The sequence below is a fragment of the Stigmatopora nigra genome, chromosome 3 (assembly GCF_051989575.1).
Source record: "Stigmatopora nigra isolate UIUO_SnigA chromosome 3, RoL_Snig_1.1, whole genome shotgun sequence".
NCBI classification, from domain to species: domain Eukaryota; kingdom Metazoa; phylum Chordata; class Actinopteri; order Syngnathiformes; family Syngnathidae; genus Stigmatopora; species Stigmatopora nigra.
The window spans coordinates 5,675,815-5,696,394 of record NC_135510.1 but is presented as its reverse complement, the minus strand read 5'-3'; the positions used below and the strand labels follow the sequence as shown (position 1 = coordinate 5,696,394).

Here is a 20,580-nt window from a genome sequence, read left to right as displayed (position 1 = left end):
GTATGTGGGAAATCTTCTAAAATAAGTTTTTTTTTAAGAAAGGGCACCACCGTGCACAGAAAATGAAGTACTTAAAAAAAGGAATTAGTGGAGGAAAAGCTGAGATCAGAGCAAAGTGCCACGGTCAGTCTGCTGTGGGAAACTGGGTAAAGCAAAGCACAGAAAGATGGGGATGATATGAGAGCTATGGATTAAAGTAGTCATTATCCACAGCCATTTCTTTCTGAATGCTTCTTTATTGACTTTCTCCTTCATCTCACCGTGGAAATCAAATTGTTAATATGATCAATTCCTAAACAGTAGGTGATTGTAAAGGGAAAAGCATTAGACAACATAGATAAAAACAAAACAAACAAATTATTTTTAATGAGCCTGTGAACAACAACACTGCCTTTAATGTACAAACTCTAACCAGAATAATAATTTCTGTATTTAAGAAGTCAAAGAAGTCAGCAAATCTGAGATGCTTTAAATTATGATTTTGCAGCAGACACTTGTAGTGTAGCTCCATTTATATATATATATATATATATATATATATATATATATATATATATATATATATATATATATATATATATATATATATATATATATATATATATATATATATATATATATATATATATATATATATATATATATATATATATATATATATATATATATATATATATATATATATATATATATATATATATATATACTGACCATTTTTTGATTTTATAGTTTGAATTGATGCTTTAAAACTCTCACATGAAATTTTTACAGTCTTCTCATACTTTATTGAGCTACATTTAAAAAATATATGTTTCTTAGATTTTATAAGTAAACTAATTAAGCAAAAGCTGAAAAATCGCATACAAAACAGATGTAATTGGGAAGATAACTGCAATGCAGTGATTTCACGTCAAGTAATTTGAAAGATCTTTTAGGTCTTTCCGTGTGTTGTATCTTGATTTTTTTTTTCGCCCTTAAAGATCTTTTGGTTCTCTGATCTACTTTCAAAGCAAGCCTATTGATTTTTTTTTAGGATACCAAGGTAGGTGAAATGTATCGAGTGTCAAATCGGTCCTTATACAAACCTCTCCCAAATTGCAGGGATCTTTGTACTTAACTAAAACTGCTATTGATTCAACATTCATCGATCTGGCTGTTCTCTGTACCCCTTGTCCTCACCAGGGTCATAAGTGCAGAAGACTCTCTCTCCTGGCTTTGGGAAAGAAGCAAAACTGTTTGACAGTATTTTTTAGGATCAATATAAAAAATACAAACATTTACAAGTATACATACAGTACATTTTGGAGTCTTTCATTCCTAGCTTACAGCGTTAAGGATATTCTACTATAGCTAAATATTCCTAGTATTTTTTCAAGTACAGACAACTTATATTGCAGTATTTTTTTGTTCATAACATTACTGCTTTGCACATTTGACTCACCACTTTACCATTGTATTTTCATAGTATACTAATGAAATCAATCATCAAATGATTAAATCGTTTTCATCATTTGCATTGTATTGCTTCACTATTTCACATTTATTTTGCTTTGGAATATATACTTTGTAATTTGCACTTTGACTGAATCCCGGTACGTGCATCTACATGGTAATTGTGTGCGTGTAGGCATCCGATTTAGTCCCGAATTATCTTCACACACGTATACACACGCACGTATAGCTATTGGACATGCATTCAGGCACACACGAGGACTCAATCATCCAGAGCTGTTTGTGCACACACTTCAAGTGGCGCCTATTAAACAAGAAAAACAGTTGCTTGTTTGATTAACATCAACACAAATTCTGCCTCTCATCTAACTAAGCAAAGCGACGGCTTTGCTATGTTCTTGTCTGCCTCAATTTGAATCTCCCCGCTCACTCCTTTCCACTCAGGCGGCATCCTTTAATAAAGGCGCCTGCCTGCTTGTCCTGTCTCTAGTGAGATGGTTAATAAAGGCGAGATGCTCTGCCCACGTTCACAGGCTTTGAATTGGGGGGAGACTTGGCTGGGGTGTGTGTCGGGGAGTACGTGTGTATTATTCAGTCAAGAAAAACAAGGGGCTTTACATTGCAGCATCGCTGTTGGGGGCTGAAGCTGAACTTTCTTCCTTTTTCCTTTTTAATGTGTTTTTCTCTTCCAGAGTCTAATAGCTTCCCTGGACCCAGACAGCTTCACATTAATTGGCCGAGGAAGCGATGCCAAGGCTATTCTGCTCAGGTCCTCTGGCGCTACTGCCGCCAACTCAATATAGACCTTGAAGTTTGCACACATACGTTTTCCCCCCTTCTTTGTGCCTGCCTATAAAGAATATAGTCTATGTGATTGCTGGTTTCCATGTGTCTGAGTAAACATACACACAAAGCTTTCCACCCTCTCTTACACGTCTTCTTCTTCTTCAGGAACATTAAGTAGAGGGCTTCAGAGCAACGCCATGGCTAATTTAGAGCCTGCAGCCCAGCGGGACTTGCACGGAGGTCAGCCCAGCAGGACATGAGAGGCCCCCTCGAAGCACTCCCTCCTCTGCCCACTCTTTGTCATTTGGTGAAGTAGAAACGAGCAGAGCTGAGCAGGTGAGTGAATGTGCCATGGTGCAGAAGCTATAATGAGCTAGAGGAGATTCCTTCTCAAAGGAGACCCTGCTTTTTTGTAACATTTCCTCCCTGCTGTGACTCAAACAATAACATAATAGAAGTTATCTCTTGTCTTCTTAATCTTCCTAACATAATGCATCAATGGAAATTAATGCAAGAGGCAGATAGAGTTGATTAGTTCTCAGGAGACTACTAGGTGTCAGGATTCTTTCAGAGGAGATGAACATAGTGTTAAGTTTTCTACTACTATCTGTAACTGGATGTGAAGACAACTGTGTTAGTCACGGTTTCTCGGGTGGTTTCCCGTAGTGAGGGACGTCATGAATTCAATAACTGATGAAGACTTAAGTCTTCCTGTTTTTTTGACCGGACTTTGAATGATGCCTAAGAGGAAGTGTCCCCATTCTCGCTGGTTTAGTGTCTTGCTCTAACTATGAATCATTCACTACAGACAAGCCATACACTTGTTTTCTGAATTATATGATTTAATTAGTGTGTTAAAAATTGTAACAGTACGACTTTAATAGATATTGTGCCAGCTGGTGCAAGTGTCCATGGATGATGAGTGAGCTGCAATGTCTGGAAACACGGCGAATCACCAGCCAGAACAGTGTCACGCTGGTCTGGGAGAGACAGCTATCGATCAGAGGGAATCTGTCAGATGTCGAGAGAGGTGCTTCCTCGGAAAGCTCTGCTAATGAGCTCTGTTTACTAGCTGGCTGACAATTTTGATTCATTGGCAATTGAAGAGGGAGAACAAGATGTGAGAAATGCGCTCTGGTAAATGTGCAGTTTAGTGTCAGGATCGATGAAAACGCCAACAGCTTTATAATCGTTGGAGACGAACCCCGGTACACACAAACACGCTTTGGCCAAATGAAATTGTTTTTTTGGGAGCGGAGGCAATAGAGAGGCCAGACTATTGAGATCTAATCAAATACACTCAGGGGGAGAGCCCGTGTATTGATTACCATTGCAAGGGAGAATTAAGTAGTCCTCCCTTCATGTTAGTTCAGTGCATTTGAAAAGAATTGGAATAGGTGCTCTGCACGAGAAGATTCGGAGCCAAAGAAAAGTCATAAAATACTCCGCTCTTACTAAATCAATCCACCTGCTAACATTTCATTAGCGACGAACCGCTTAAATAAGATTTTAGATATTTGGAAAAATTTCTATATTTGTTTTGCAACTGTAAAGTTTCATTTTCTAATTTATTTGCCACTTTTTTTCACAATTTTCTTAGGGTGTGACTACCTTAGCCAGCTGAATGAGAGAAAATGATTGCCAACCACACTCATATTCACTGCTAAGGACAGTTTAATGCCGGGGTGGTCAAACTTTTCGGCCCGGGGGCCACATTGACTTTAAAAAATTGACAAACGGGCCGGGTCAACACAAGATAGGATACATATAAAAAAGTGAATCCTTTAACAGTACATATAAAACACGAACAGCAAAAATGACTCAAGTATTAACATATTCATCACTCATCATTAAAGCAAAAAGTATAAAGTACAAAGTAAAAAGGAATGTATTAGGAATTATTAAAATGTCATTTAAAAAAAGATAGAGGAGCTGTAAAACACTGCAAACAAATAAGAGTGGACAGAGCTACTGCCACTGGCTTCCGCGTAACAACGCCATCTTGGGGGGAAAAAAACCTTATTTGGACAACGTCGGTAGGCTGCATTAAAAAGCCTAATGGGCCGTTTGTGGCCCGCCCACGGGCCGTAGTTTGCCCGTGTATAGTTTAAAGTCTTGACTAAACCTAGTCAAAGATTTGAAAGCACAAACTTAGAACTATGAGGAAAAAAAACATATTTTCCTGACAAGTAGGAAAATTTCTTTGGTGTTCTTCGGTGGATGTAATTCTGTTAAGCAACATTTTTGAAACTGACTCAACAGAACCCAAGTGCTTCAAAAAAAAAAACAATTAAACCACAATTAGCCCCACTCCATCAATGGAATTCTTAACGATCAATGCATGAATTATTACATCCAGTCCTCCTGGCAAGTCTTGTGCAACATCCTTTTCCATCATTAACGTTTGCTCGCTCTCTCATGCACACAGAAAGCTAAGTTCCACTGACCAGGAATGATAAGCTTGTGCCAGGCAGCAGGACAGACCTCCAATTATCTTATTCCATCTCTTGGGAAGTTAAGGGTGAGGGAGGGGGTGCCTGCTCTAAAAAGCTTCCAACTCCCTCCTAATGAGAGCACTGGAGACCACCAGGACAAACTCCAACGTTACAAGATTCCCCCTTCCCACACGCCTTAAACTGTTCTTCCCTGCAGGTTTTACTTTTTCACTTGTGTCATCTTTTCTTCAGGTACCCTTCCACTCACAAAAGAACACTACTCAGTAAAGGGAGGAAAGAAAAAAATCACTACTTCTGAATTGACGATAGTTATACTCCCAGAGAGGTTTTATTCTAGAGCAGAAATGGGAAAACTATGGCCCGCGGGCCACATCCGGCCCACCGACAGTGTCCAAATAATGTTTTTTTTTTTCCCCAAGATGGCGCCATCACGCGGAAGCCAGTGGCAGTAGCTCTGTCCACTCTTATTTGTTTTTCGTGTTTTACAGCCCCTCTACATTTAATATTTCTTAATACATTCCTTTTTACTTTACTTTGTACTATATACTTTTTACTTTAATGATGAGGGATGAGTATGTTAATACTTTAGTCATTTTTTTCTGTCTATGTTTCATATGTACTGTTAACGGATGCACTTTTTTATGTTTTTATGTATCGTATCTTGTGCTGACCCGGCCCATCTGTCAAATTTTTAAAGTCAATGTGGCCCCCAGCCCGAAAAGTTTGCCCACCCCTGTTCTAGAGTCAAACATGAAATAACTATAGTAAATTCCTTGAATATCCGAACGTCCAAGCCATTATTTTTGAGTGTTTTAAGGAGAGCAGCAGGTTTGGTTGTCTAAGAAGAGGCAGGGTGGGCTTTGTTGTGTTTTGATTAAAGAACGTGAAGAAGTGTTTTGATTAAGGAAGCCATCATTAAAAGCTTCCCTCTGGTTGCTCATCAAAACCATGTCGATATCTGGGAATTAGCTTGCCAAACAATCTCTCCCTGCTGTTTTTCATGCGCTTTATTGCACTTCTCCTGCTCATTCTCCCATTTCTCCTTTCTGGGGCTCATCATCGTCTTTCTTTCAGACTGCATCACATCTCGTTTTGCTGTCAAATTAACGCTGACAAAGAAGTCCCAGTAGTGCAAGTCCAGGCTCATCTGGAACAACAACCAGGCGATTCTAACCACGGAAACAAAAAGCTATAATTATAAAGGCAATTTTATAGTAGTACATGTTTGTTAGTGTAGCTGTACTGTCTCTGACCATTAATCACTTCCCAAATATTTTGGTAGCAATGACGTCCCTTTTTTTACTTCACAATCCTGGCATTTAATACGTCCCGCAGGGAAATTATTTTTCCAAGTTAATGTGGAAGTAATTGACCGACTAGACAGAAGTGTGCTGACCTTTAAAATAATAGTTGGTGATTTATACTATATTGTCGATGGCAGCTCACTTTTTTTCCATAGTCCGTCCACTCACTGAGTTCAAATATTATCCTGATAAGAACGAGGCAGTTAAAAATAGTGCAGTTAAGAGCCAAGATTTTTTTGGATTATTACATTCTGAGAGGTGTTCAGTCATTAGCTTTTCATCCAAAGTTTAAAGTGACTTGAACAGTGATGAAAAATAAATGGCTATATGTTATAGCAAGGCATGATTAGGCATGTACTTTGATTTGTGTTTTATAAATTGTCTTGTACTGGATTACTTAACTCTTTTCAGCTCCATTAACAAAGATAGATAAACAAATCATTATACTTGAGTCTCGGGATTGAGTACTTTAAGCCATTCGACTGATTAAAGAAAACACGAATGTAAGGATTTGGGTGTACTTAGCATCTATTAGTGAGAAATGTTTGGGTGTTTGCAAGTTCTGAAAATGGGCAGCTATTATTCCATTTTATTCAATGTTCCCTTGGCAGCCTTTATGCTATATCCTTGTGCTTGTCACTGAACTGACCTTATCTTGTATATTCATAAAAGCGCTCTTCCAACCTCCTTTGTAGTTCGTTCCCTTTACTAATCACGGAACACAGAGTTCCGTCGCTTCCACTTGAAGCTCCCCCAACGCTCGTCTGCCTTTTTTTCCCCAGTTTAGAAGAGAGTCGGCATCTATGCCCCTAGGGTACCCAACCCCGGCCACTGTCTACTCATTCCAGTTCTCCTGTGTAAGCCTGCCTTGTTGTTGTTGTTGTTTTCTGTGGATTGTGCAAAGGAGCTACAAAGGCTTGCTGCTTCACACTTTGTTGGCTAATTGCATCAAAGCTTTTGGAGGCCACAGTCTCAGCTGCTGTGTTTGTACAGGCATCAAAAGGGGGAGTGTTTCAGAATGAGAGGCAAAACCCAGTGCCAGATATCGCTTATCCAGGATTGAGAATTACAGAAATGCAAAAGTAGGAAAAACTCGGACGAGGCTGTGCATATCTTCCGAACAGATGATACAACAAACACGATAGATTATTCCTGAAGTAACACTTTTGATAAATATACAGGTCTTGTAGTGCTGACGTGGGAGATTGTCCACTGTCCAACCTCGATTATCTAAATTCCAAGGAGAGTGGAAAAGTCAAAATACAACAATGCCTTTTTCAAAATGATTTTGCAGTATTGTTAGATGCAAATACTTAAGTGTTCTAAAAAGAGCAAAAATGTAGAACCCAATACATGGTATTATATGCAACCATAATTGGCTTTAACTGGGAGGACTGACCAAATGTCTGGCGACCAAACGTCCAGGCGACCAAACATCCGGGCGACCAAACCTCCAGGCGACCAAACCTCCGAGCGACCAAACCTCCGGCGACAAAACGTCCGGCTAGGTTCAATGTTCATGTTTCAGTGTACTATCTACAGTGTGAAGTTAAAATGAACTGGACGTCTAGTTCGAATGGTCAAAAGGCTATTTAAAAAACATTCCAGTTGTATTAGTAAATATAGTAAAGGCATTTTTTAGAGACTTAAGAAAAAGGTTCACTTGATAAGCATCAGGGTGACAGGCTATTCAACAAGTAGGAATAGGACAAAAAAGAGTAGATTGGTACAGAGAGGATTGTCAACGTCAATGTGGTCAGGTGTGGAAATGCTTGCAAGTGACAGATTGTGTGTTTAAAAAAAAAAAAAACGGCCTAGTGTGCTGAATATTCATGAGGAGACGGCAGCAAAGGGAGAGTTCAAAGTCTACTAGACTCCGAAAGGAAATTGGAAGGATGAGAGAGTCGCTCCTCTGATGGATAATGACAGCAACGAATCCGGGTTTAAAGCCTTGGACCACCACTTCTGTGCTAAAATCTCCTTGGGGAATTTGGACAATGAAGACAGGAGAAAGCGAGGTAAAGCAATAAGAGAGCAGAAGAAAATTGCTGCTTGAGACAATAAACAGCCATTGTAAATCAAGATGCACTGGCAATGCCCTGAATAGAAATGATCCACCCTGCGCTTTGAAGAAATGAAAAAGAACTCGGATCTCTGTCGCCCAAATGCAGTGCATAAAAATATTTTGGGCATTACATAACAGGAATAATTAGGCAGATAAACATCTGGCTGAGGCCAAGACTCACTAAGGAGCACCAATTCACAGATAAGCAAACATTTTTCATAGCTCAATAATGTTATTTCCCTGAATAATTGCGGATACATTTACCAATTATGATTTGTTAATTCGACTTCTTCCATAGTTGGTCATTAGGAAAGATAAATAATGTCTAGCCAGCCTATCTGGTTATAAGCTTCTAAGGCCTATGCTAGCACACTGATACATAGACACACGCAAAGTCACACAAATAGTGTTGGGGGAAAAAATGGAGCACTGAGTTCCCTAAAGCAGTGCAAACTCGGGGTTTGTGTGTGTGAGAGAAAGAGAAGCATCTGGACAATAAAGTCCCTATGCACCTAACACTGGCAACTAAAGTGCCGGAGCCCCACTGTGTTCAAGAAGAGAAAACGGCAGCACTCGCTGGCCAGAATTACACATCAGTCGAAACCACTGGGGCCAAGTCACATGTCCAAACTAGTGACATAGATAGATGGAGGACAGAGAAAGTTCAATTCCAGCGTGAATACAAACTTTTCAGAGGATGAAAGTCTGTTGTATGGATTCAATATAAAGTCATTGCTGTGACAGTTTGGTCAGAAATGGCTAAGTCATTTGCTATCATTGACGACACTAGACATCCAATCCATTGAAAGGGGTGTTTATTAATTCATTTTCTGAACCGCTTATCCAACAAGAGTCACAGAGGGTGCTGAAGCCTATCCCAGATGACTACGTTTCCCAGGCGTGGGACACCCTGAATCGGTGGCCAGCCAATCACAGGGCACAAATAGACGAACAACCATTTGCTCTCACACTCATACCTAAGAGCAATTTAGAGTATTTAACCAGCCTGCCATGCTTGTTTTTGGGGTGTGGGAGGAAACCGGAGCACCCATAGAAAACCCACGCAAGCCTGGCAAGAACATGCAAGCTCTACACAATGAGGAACCACCTGGAATCGAACCCTGACACCGATTGTGCCCCCTACTACTAAAGTAATATACCCTAAAGTTGATTTTTGTTTTTATTTTCAAAGTATTGAACTCATTGACAATAGAAATTGAATTCATTTAAACTAAGGCGACTAGGTGTGAAAGGTTGTTGTAGAGTGAGTTTTTTTCAGACCTCCCAGACAAAATGCATTGGACGTCTAGCGCGGTCAATGGCTTTTTAAATGAGTTGCCTATAAATGGTTAATTTTTCTGTCATTCTTTAGTGGACAAAAGATAAATAAATGAGGACAGCTCGGTCTGGAGCGAGGGGAGCATATGCGGCAGCTGTTGCTTTACCCCACTCTCTCTGACTTTAATAGTAGCACAGCGTGGATGCAACCACAGAAGGTCCTGGCAACAGGAGGCGTCATCATTAATTTGTCAGGATGGATGCGAACATCTCCCAAGCTGCCAGAGACCAATGAATTGTCTTCTTTCTTAATTCTCGGGTAGAGACACAGTCAAGCATTTGATAGTATTTTTTTCAGTGTACAGACATAGTCATTTTAAGATCTATTTTGATCAAAGATGTGATATTAATGATAATGAAAAAAAGTTATTTTAAAAGCTTTCATTTGTGATTCATGTAGCACCCAGATCATTAAGGGGGGGGGGGGGGGGGTTAGCTGAAAGGGATGCCTAAAAACATTTGGCTCAAAATTAAGGGAACGAGAGCAGATAGCGATCACTTTGTAGCTTCTAATTGCTGCAATGTTTGTCAATGACTTCAATCTTGGTTTCTTTGCAAGATTACAGACCATTGGCTATTTGTGAGGGTTTCTAATATCCATCAGAAGATGGCTGAAGTATCTGAGGGTATACATTCTTTTGTCACCCCTAATTTTAGTTCAATTTTTTTACCCAAATGCAGGACTAAACTATACATTTTGGCTCACACTGCATTATGCTATAAAAAAGAAACAAGTTCCTAATAGTCAAGCTAATTTCAGATTTTACGTTGACTTAACATAGAGCGAATATGAGTGCTCAAACTCGTAAGAAATGCCGTTTTTACAGCACTTGTGTAAAAAAATAGTTTTTGATACGCTATGTACGGTAGGATTGGACTACAAAGTAGAAGGAAAAATCCCTGTGCGACTTACCTTAGCCGCCCATTGAAACATACTCGAAATATCTCCCCAGGAAGGCGTCCCAATTCGATGCCCGAGCCTCCTCTTCTGGCTCCTTTTAGAAGAAACCTGTTGACTTGGTATAACACAGGGGTCACCGTTATTTCACTTCTTTAAGAGGGGGTTATTGTATGTGAAATCTAAAGTTTAACCCTAATTCAACAAAGCTTAAGAGTGCAATTGGTCATCTTGTCAAAGCTCTCGAGCGGGACATCACATTCTGATGCACTCTGTTACCTTTAGTCATCTCTGGGCATTGTTATCAGCAGTTGATTAATTAGCTCCTGGCTGTCTATCCCCCAGGTAACGCTGATGTCAGAGTCTGTTGAAGACCGTCCACGCGTTCAGCCGTTTCCATTTTATCGTTCCCTTCTTTGCATGTCATGAAAGCTTAAGCGGCGCAAACAACACTCTCTGCAAATAGCTTTTTCCCATTTTGTTATTATGCGGCTCAATGTTCTCACAGGACTGGCCCCCATCAATGTGTTTCTTGTCACTACGCATCCCTACAATAAATAATTAAAAAAAGAAGACTCTACATACAGTAAATATCCGCAGACAGTGGGTTTCTATTCTTTGAGGCTTTGCTGTTTTTCTTTCTGATTTCATTAAAGCAGCATGTTCCTCCGGCGGCCTCAGAGCTGGTAACTGATTACAGATTCTGTCTGTTGACAAGCCTAGCGTCAACGTGAAATGTGTGGCTGCATGATTACCCATTTCATTATAGTCCATCAGCGGCACAATATTTGGCTGCATCACAGGAAACATGGGTGGGTGGTAGGGTTGTCACCAAGCATTAATGGCGTAGCTCTTTTAAAGGCTTTTGTGAGGCTGACAAATGCTATTGCCTCTAAATCAAGAAGTTTTTGTTTCTTCCCACGCCTTTGCGACACCGTGTTTGTTCAACGTTTTGAATGTTCGCCATGATTTAGATTGCGTTGCTCATCCGAAATACTTGGAATAAATCTCATCTGCCCACATGTCTAGTTACTGGCCACTTTAATGCCTCTGCTTAGATTTCCCATGCCTTTACTCTGTAATCATCTGATTTACATGCAGAGCTCCATAATTGAGACTAACGGTTCAATTAACCCTTCGGTCAAAATCATTTTATCTAGTGTGCCTGAGCTTCACAGCCTTTCTGATCCTGCAACAAAGGTATATGAGAAGAATCTATAATTGATATATCATTGCAACTTGAAATCATATCAATTGCTGTGAGAAAAGAAAAATAAATTAAAAGTTTACCAGCTTGATATTGACTCTTAGATCAAGTTCATGATCAGATACAAAAATATAGAGTTGAAGACAGGCCGGGAAAAAAATTATGTGGGAATCTCGGTTCCTTGTCCTTGCCTTTCCCGAACAAGTTATGTATTTTCCTGACTATAAGTCATACTTTTTATCATAGCTGGGATTGCGACTACTAATCAAGTGCAATTTATATTTTCTCTTCGACTTATATTTCTGGCAATAGTTATTTGAAAACAAATTGTAAGTGTTACAGTAACAGGTGCCTTTTTAATGGTATTTTCTGTTCAACTCTTTTTATTTTAAAGTACATGTTTAGTCTTGATTTTTGAGGCACAAAAAAATCCCCTGCCTAAAATGCGACTTTTATCTACTTTTTTTCTTTCTTCACGGCGCATTATTTGATTGGTATGATTTATACACGGGTGCGATTTTAGTCCGAAAAATATGGTAATGGTTAAAACAGGACTTGAATCTTTTCAAGGCACCTTTCAAATCCCACTTTTAAAAATCAATTTAAGAAAGAGTACATAGTTAATGAGAACAAACCCTCTAGTTTCCTAGGTACAAGCGCAGCTACGTAAAGTCCGAGATACTATCCTCTGAGTTCTTGTCATAAGCTTCATCTAAACAAATATTTTAAACCATATTTGTGAACAAAACACACCCTTACATGCAATTTAAATGTTTAAAAAAAACATAACAGTAATAATCTCAATCTGTACTGAATAATATAGAGAGTACTCGTGCTTTTAGCTATTTACGTCACACAAACAATGTTTTCCTTTTCACATTTTACAAACATACAATACAAAAATGTCCATGAATGACAGAAGTAATGACCTTAAGGGAATGAAGAAGCTTTGGTTTAAGTGCATCCCAGGAGAAAGAATCTTGTCTAACATTTCGTAATAACAACAAATTTATAGAGGAAAAACATTTTTTTAAAAAGCCATGAATGCACTCACTGCGTGACGGAAAGATTACATGAAATTCAAGAGAAAAAATACTATTAAATTAAAAAATTGTTGAGGTGTCACTGATTTTAGATTAGGTTATATTTTCAAGGCGCTGCAATTATACCAAACTACAACTCCCTTGAAAGGTCTTACTGTAGTTTATATCTAAACGCAATTCATCATAGGCCAAGCACGTAAATGGCTTAGTTCCTTAAAAGTAAATGACTGTTTAGCTCTGAGTGGTGCCGTAGTATTTCTGTGTATTGAATGTCTGAAAGAAGAAGGGATTATATGGCTTCATACTGAGGCTTAGCCCCGTTCTATTTGCCAGGTCTCTGGGATCCACATGTCCTTTTCTTATTATGAAGTGGCCTAAATGATTTAAACCCTTCCTTGGTCTAATCAAATAATTGCTTGGTGAAGATAACCAATGCCTATGATTGCGAAAAGGATTTCTTTCTCTCCTGCAAGTGTTCTTAGTGAACCATATTTTCTGATTGGATGTGATGCGGAATAATGCCAAATTTCTGCAGTGGTTACAGTGAATTTTTCCGGTTTAACCCTTAAAGCCCTTAGAGCATTTTGACCTTTTTTTAAATACTTTTTGTTGTTCCTGGCCATACCATGTACAGAAATGTTTAACATGCCATAAATCTAATTCTTCCACTTAGCTTTTGACAAAAACTCCTCCCAAGTCATGACTCATTAGTTACCCTGGCTTCATATCGATGTACACTATATAATGGACATTAGGCCCACCACATAAATGCACCACATAAATGCACTTTTAAAGCACATGTCTCTATCCTAATGGTGCCTTTGTAGAGTTTGACTCCATCTTTTCCCTTAACTTTCGTCCCTTACAAATCCAAACACCTTCGACACGGTGTATGCTCTAGAATGGGAAGAAGGGTATTTTTCTATGATTGTTTTCAAGCTTTTCCCTTTCATATCCTTCCTCATTTCTCTCCATCATTTCACCTGAGAATAAATGCAGTGTCCCAATGTCAAAAAAAGTGGCGCGCCTGTTGGCGATGCGGCCTGACGCTGGCATAGTGTGTAATGAGGGACTGTCACTTGAGCAGCCAGGGTAGACGGTGGTGACACGTCAGCATGTGAAATTCATCTAAATCCTATTACCAAACTGTGGCCTGCAGGCGCGCATGGCTGGCATGTCTGCCGCTGTTGGCTGGTAATAAACATTGTAATCAACCCACCGTACTGAATAGCTTAACAAGAAAAGGTGACAGTAAAGAGAGAGATGAGGAGGAAGCGTGAAAACAACTTCCAGGGAGTGTCACAGAGTGGAGCTATGTACCATGCTAAGGTTGCAGAAACCCATTTTATATTATGTTTTTATTAATGGTACAATTTAAAAAAAAGCATGTTGCCAATTAACAGCTTAAATTGGCTTGCAATTATAAATGTAGTTGAATTAAAACTGGTAAAGATTTATTTCGTAGCCATTTTAAACAAGTACATTTTTCCTATGTTCAAAACATCATGTTTGAAGTCATATTCATTCATTTTCTGGACCGCATAGCCTAACAGGATCATGGGGGTGCTGGAGGAAAGATAATATACTGTCAATGATGGCCATAGACGCCCAGTACAATTGAACTAATTTGCTGCCATTGACAGGGTAATTATAAAATGCCATTTTAAACTTTCTCACTGCATTTGACAGTGCTAGCCATCTGATTCATAGCAATTGGGAGGGTTGGCAGAAATGTTATCGCCACTCACCCTTCCAACTTTAAAAGGATTGGTTGTCCATCGCTGTCAATAGCAGCGTGTTTGTGAAGGTTGGTGGTGGTCTCTGACTCATGTTGCTGAAATAATTAGCATTTTTGTATTTGTAGTGGAGCCACTTCAAAACTCATTGGACCAGTTAAGTGTTCACTCATCTGGGAGATAAACACTACAACCACTCAATACTTGGCTCTTCTTTTGGACTGGATTTAAGCCACCAGGGAAACTGGGAGTTAAGCATATCGCCCTCCCAAACCCCTTGATACGAACACCCAGGGTCATGGAGTTTACACACCAAGATTCTCTGGAAATACATTAAAAACTTCTGGACATGTAAAATATATGTAAATCCTTGCAGTTTAAAGGGCATTTAAAAAAAAAATCGTCCTAAGTGGAGCGCTAAGGGTTTCCACCACGAGTGATTCATTGGTACATTTATTATTTCAAAAGTGTCGAGGGTGTTTGTTCAATGGCGGCGAATCAGGATAAACGAAATTCATCTTTGATTGCTCGAGATGTTGACCTCTCCCTCAACCTCAATTCCCTTAATTCCAAGAGAAAGCCACTAAAGCCACAAAGGCTGAATTAAAAGTGAGATCTATTCAATATTGGTGCCCACGCTTGGGGAACTTGCAACCCCTTGACATTTAAGGCGGGATTATGAAAGCCAAGACATATATGGCTAGTGACTGGTGTTAAGTGGAGAGAAGCCCACAGGATCTGGGCAGGTTCTGGCCCTTTGAAGCTGACAGCCCTGCTCCCTCTTGGCATGCCATGACTCCACTGTCTGCTTTATAGCTAATTTATTCCGCTGAATAATTAAAGGCCATTTGGCAGTAGAAAGCATGAATAGCAATAAGGTTGCTTTCCCCCTTTGCAGGTACAGTAAAGACAGACTGGCCACAAGCAATCTTGTATCCAAAATGTTATTTGAGAGGATCCTGGGTGGTGATTAAAACTACATACCTCGACACAAACTGCTGATGGAAGTACAAACTTGGAGCCTCTTAGGTCAAACTTTAAGGGATGGTTCGGTTTTAGCAAGGTTGCTACCATAAAACAATGCAGGTGAGTATAAGTATAAGTTGTGTATGTAAACACGGTATTGATGAGATGCAAAAGATTAGAATGCAGAGACACGCCTTATTTTTAACGTGTCATTAGGGTGGCTGTTGTTGGGAGACTTGTTCATAGGATCAATGCTTTTAATACCAGTTGTCCACAGTTGGGTTGTCCTTGGGTATGTATAGTTGAAGCCTTAATCTGCTCACAGGTTGGTATTGTAAAAAGAATAGCCCTCCCTGACTTGAGTTATTAGTATTCATGTTTTTATTAGACCGCTGCTCCTCTGTTAGTGTTTGTGGATGGAAGTTAGGTATGTTTTAGGGATCTATATTCATCGATTCTTGCAGCCCGTTACTGTATATTGATCATCTCTGGACAGCAGGTTGCAGATATTTTAAAATCTCAGCAATGTGGAGAAACATGAATGTTTTTCTGCGCCGCGTCTTTGTAATTTAGGCCTTTGTGATAAGTCGTTTAGCGCTATAATGGAGTCCATTACCAATTGAGCACAATTAGGTGGGAGGCAAATTCTGCCAACGGCCTCTGACCGCACTTGATTATTGTGCAAACACCAATTTTACTCTCAAACAATACCACACTCGTTCTTTTTTCCACGTCCGCATTTACTCGCAGTCATTTACACCACGTAATGGCCCTGAATGTGCTGAAGAGCCCATACATTCCAAAGTAAATTAGCTACTCACTAGTGAAACAATCTTAATTTGCATCTGCAACAATATCAACATCTCAAATCAAAAGCCTTTATTGTCATTGTACACAACTGCATATAACGGAATTTCCTCATGGGTTTAATGTACTTCTACAAAGATAAAACCGAGTCCTTGCCACTAAAAGTCACCCGACGATGTGTGAAATTATTAAAGCGTCACATCGCAGTGTGTGACATTTTGAAATGTTAATGAGTTTATCTCCAATATACAAAGTCAGAAACATAAGAGACAAAGTAATAGTATTCCTGTGTTAGGATTTACATTTTATTAACAATATCTTTTCATTTCCCTACCAATAGATTATTAACATTTCAATGTGATGTTAGTGGTATCCTGTTGATATGCTGATGAAGGGCAGTGTGCCTGTCTTTATTTGTTTAATATGGTTACTCAAATAATGTAAACATACAACTTTGCAATTTCTTAGAACTATGAGAACAGAGAAAATAATGATTACATTAAAAAAATGGACGGATTTACTCAAAACAGGTCAAAAGTTGTTACGAAAATGGCAACTATCTCAGCATTAAAAAGGCATGATCTAAATCGAATCACATTCTAGTCAAATCTAGTAAAGAATTGCATTGCTCTTCCATTTTGGTTTCATGTGCAATTGTCTACATAATACACAGTATTGTTTTGAGATGTGATAGTAACCAATCCAATGGAGTTAAGGTCCTGTCGAAACAATAGCCCCTCTGCTGCAAACAATTAGATTTTGAAGCGATAACTGCTTCCTGTTTCATAGTTATTCTATCGTGTTGCCTAGCCAGGAATCACTCATAGAATCTGTCTCATGCAGTTAGCCCAACGGCTTCTCTCCAGCCGGCTTTAAAAGTGTAGTGGATGATAACCTATTATCATAAACAAACATTTCCTCATGGGTGTAATGTACATAAATGGAATGGATGTCACTGGATGATCTGTTGGGAGTGCAGACAATGGCCATGACTGCTGCTTTAAAATGTATACATTTGTTTTTTTTATAGGAGACAGAGATGGAAAGCAAGTGGGAATAGTTTTAATGTGCAACCAGGGTGCAACTTGATTGGTTCACTATGGTGTCCACCTTTTAATTATGCTACCTTGGCCAAAATGAGCTAAGTTATAAACCATTTTCTTGCAAGTTCCAAATTCTAAATATGATATTATTGGGACCATAGTAATTGCTGCACACAGGAAATCAACCACACTGTTCTCCAGTTTGGTCACTTTTTCTATAGCTATGTCTATTTCTATTTAATGAGATATCTTAAAAATCTTTAAATCTTTTTTTTCCTACAGAAGGGCTAAAAAAATTGATTATTTGTTGTTTTGACTTTGAGAAATCCCCGAAGCTTGCGTATGCTTTTTGGGATATTTAAATTGTGCTGAATTTACATTGAAATGTGGATGTTGTTTTTTTTTTTTTTACATTACATTAGATGGTTTAATTGTTGTCGTTTTTGTTGTTGATTAGCACTTTTATCAAAATTTCCTGCTTATGTAATGAGGTAACCTTTAAAGGTACTTAGTTTTTGACTATAGGTATATTTAGTTCAAATTGACTGGTTCATAACAACTTTATGGGAGCAATTTCACAATTAGCCTCCTGAGACTAATCCTATTGTGTGAACATGTTTTCTATGGGCAAAATGTAGCTGATTGTGTATATACAGTGTGTGTGTGTGTGTTGAAAAGAGAGAGAGAGGCATGCCCAGTGAGTGATATGAATTTTTTAGCTACATCCAAGACTTCATTGATTTTTAAATATGTCCTTGCGGGCCCGGTTCACTTTGATGTGGTGCTGGTTCTGCCTACAACGCAACAGTAGTCAGCCAGGATAGTGAGGAAATAATTGAAACAGACACATGGATAGGCACACACACACACACAGAAACAAAATATCTATAATCCATGGACATTTGTTCCCAGAAATCTCACCTTCCAATGAAAGTTTTTCTGCATTTGTTATTGTATAAAACTCTAGTAAATTCCTCATTTTTCTCACCCTAAGGCGCATATAAATATTTGAAATCACTATATCAAGACTGTCAAAAGCTTCTCACCAACCCAAGTATGCATGGATCTAACTTGCATATTTCAACCCACACACTGGCTGTTGTAGTCCTACAGCCAACATGAATACTATACCCCCCCCATGCCATGATGGCTTTTTTTCAGAGAAAAATTGAACAGCTTTGGTAATTCTTTTTCAAACTTTGGCTTTGGGATAACTTAAATGCTTTCAACTTAAGTACAAGGCCAAAACCGCTTTATACAAGCTGCCTAAAAGATGATAGAATGTTCTGTGCCAACACTATCACTACATTTTGTCCCAGATAATATAAAATATCAAAGACAAAACACTCATTTGTACCTGAACGCAACACAATCAAGTGTGTTCGATTACCCACTGCAGTGAAAGGAGCTACAGGTTTCAGTACAGATATTTGTTTTATTTTAGGTTTTTATTTTTATTTCCTTTTGAGGACAAGCGACTAAAAATGAATCTTTCTGATTATTATTGTTTTTTCCCCATGCCCATATTACTCAAATATGCACCAAATTTATTCAGGTTCTTGTCAAATAATTCTTAAAAAACTGAACTAAACAGTGACGTTATCAGTCTGGCTTGTTATCCTAAAGTTAAAAGTACTACAGTAGTTGTTGAAGCTGGATTCTTTTCATTTTTCCTATTCAAATGTCCTAAAAAGTATTAAGTCATATCACTGTCTTGTGTTTTAAACTTCTGCTCACGTTTAAAGGCACCTGTTGCATTGTTTTTGCCAAATTGGGTATTTTATTTCATTTTTTTACATAAAAGTTCTACCAATTTTACTTTTTCACTACTCTCTTTCACAGTAATTGTCCCTGAGGTTGCGTGGATTTTCTCCGGGTGCTCCGTTTTCCTCCCACATTCACCAAAACATGCAGGTTAGGTCGCTTAAACACTCTAAATTTCCCCTTAGGTACGAGTATAAGCGAGAATGGTTGTCAACAAAATTCTCTGTAGCATCTTCAAAACATGCTGCCATAGTCGGACCGTGTCGGCATGACGACAAACACACCCCGATAGAGAGAAAAAAGCATAGACTACCACAACACTGCTGCCCCCAATTGGCAACTAGTGTCATTGGAGGTACAGATCTTACCTCTATAAATCTGCTAACCAAATTATAGATCCAGAGCAGAAAGGAAGCAAGTGGGTGAGGAAGGTAGAGTAAAATCAATGCAGATAGGCTTTATTTCCAATCATCCAATTAAACAAGAGTAGACAGAAGCTCCATGACATGACATTTACACATGCCTAGTTTGCACATGAGCCAATGTGAGAGTGTGTGTGGGGCCAGGGTCAATTACCGGCTGAAGTTTAAATACACAGAAGTGAATGAGGTCTAATTGGTGTCACGAGTTCAGAGTGAGGATGTACAAAAATCATCACGCATCATATTTAATCAAACAGGTCACATTGTGCAAAGATCGTTTATTTTAATCATGTCCAACTATAGAGCCCGATTGGAATGCAACCTAAATGCTTTGCCGTAAATACAGTGATTGTAGATGAACTGAAAAATACCTGTTTCTAATAATCAAAATTGCCCTTATAATTTGGCCATAACTTTTTTTATATTTTTACATTTTACAAAATGATTTTTGAACTAAAAACACAGAAAAAATGTTTAAAAAATGACAATTATCGATTTAAAAGGGGCAAAATCGGGAAATTTAATATACATCTATACTCTTCATTTTAATTTAATCCTAAAACAGAAAGTCGACACTCATGATTTACTTTCCTGGTCCACACAAAATGATGCGACGGGCCAGATTTGGCCCCCGGGCCACCACTTTGACACATATGGTCTAATACATCAATACCAGTTGTTGAGGTAAAATCTAAGTATGTATTTTACCCTTATCTATAGCATTCCCAGAATACATGTTGCAGGAGTTAGTAAAAGATACAAAAAAAATCTGTATAATCGTCACTATTGACAACAATAGCCATCCAAAGTATTCATGTTAACAGTATGGATTATGTCTTACATGTAATCTTTTCGTAGAAGGTGCTACATTACTGGTAACACCTATCACCTGTAGCCATACTTTTTTTTTTTTTAAACTCCATCATCATCTTCACCTGCCTGGGGCAAGCGTAGCCTAATTCGTATCCACATCCCCGGGTAATCTTTCTTTCCTTCTCCCCTATCCTGAAATTCCCTATTTCCTCTGCTCACCTCCCCAATTCTCATTACTTTACCGAGCTCCGGTGAAGCATCATCCTTTCCCGGATTTTGATGACGCTACTAAATCACACCAGATTCGCACCGTCACCAAGTCGGTTTTCCCACTCTCCGTTATTACCAGCTTTAGGCCCACCGGCGTCTGTGCCGGTTTGTTTACGAGGCTCTTTTTTGCTACCATGAGCACGCATATCCCAAGATTATCGTCACCGGGGTGCACAGGAGATAAATGGAGCGGCGTTTGGCCAGCCTCTG

General features: G+C 38.8%; 1 protein-coding gene across 3 annotated transcripts in view; it reads left to right on the top strand.

Moving 5' to 3' along the window:
- Window positions 1–20,580, top strand: part of mdga1 (MAM domain containing glycosylphosphatidylinositol anchor 1) — a 212,743-nt gene that overhangs the window by 164,932 nt on the left and 27,231 nt on the right. For all 3 annotated transcript variants that reach the window (XR_013325792.1, XR_013325790.1, XR_013325791.1), the window contains exons 27-28: window positions 2,145–2,221; window positions 2,404–2,574. The gene's annotated coding sequence lies outside the window, so the exon portion shown is untranslated. The remainder of the gene's footprint in view (window positions 1–2,144; window positions 2,222–2,403; window positions 2,575–20,580) is intronic.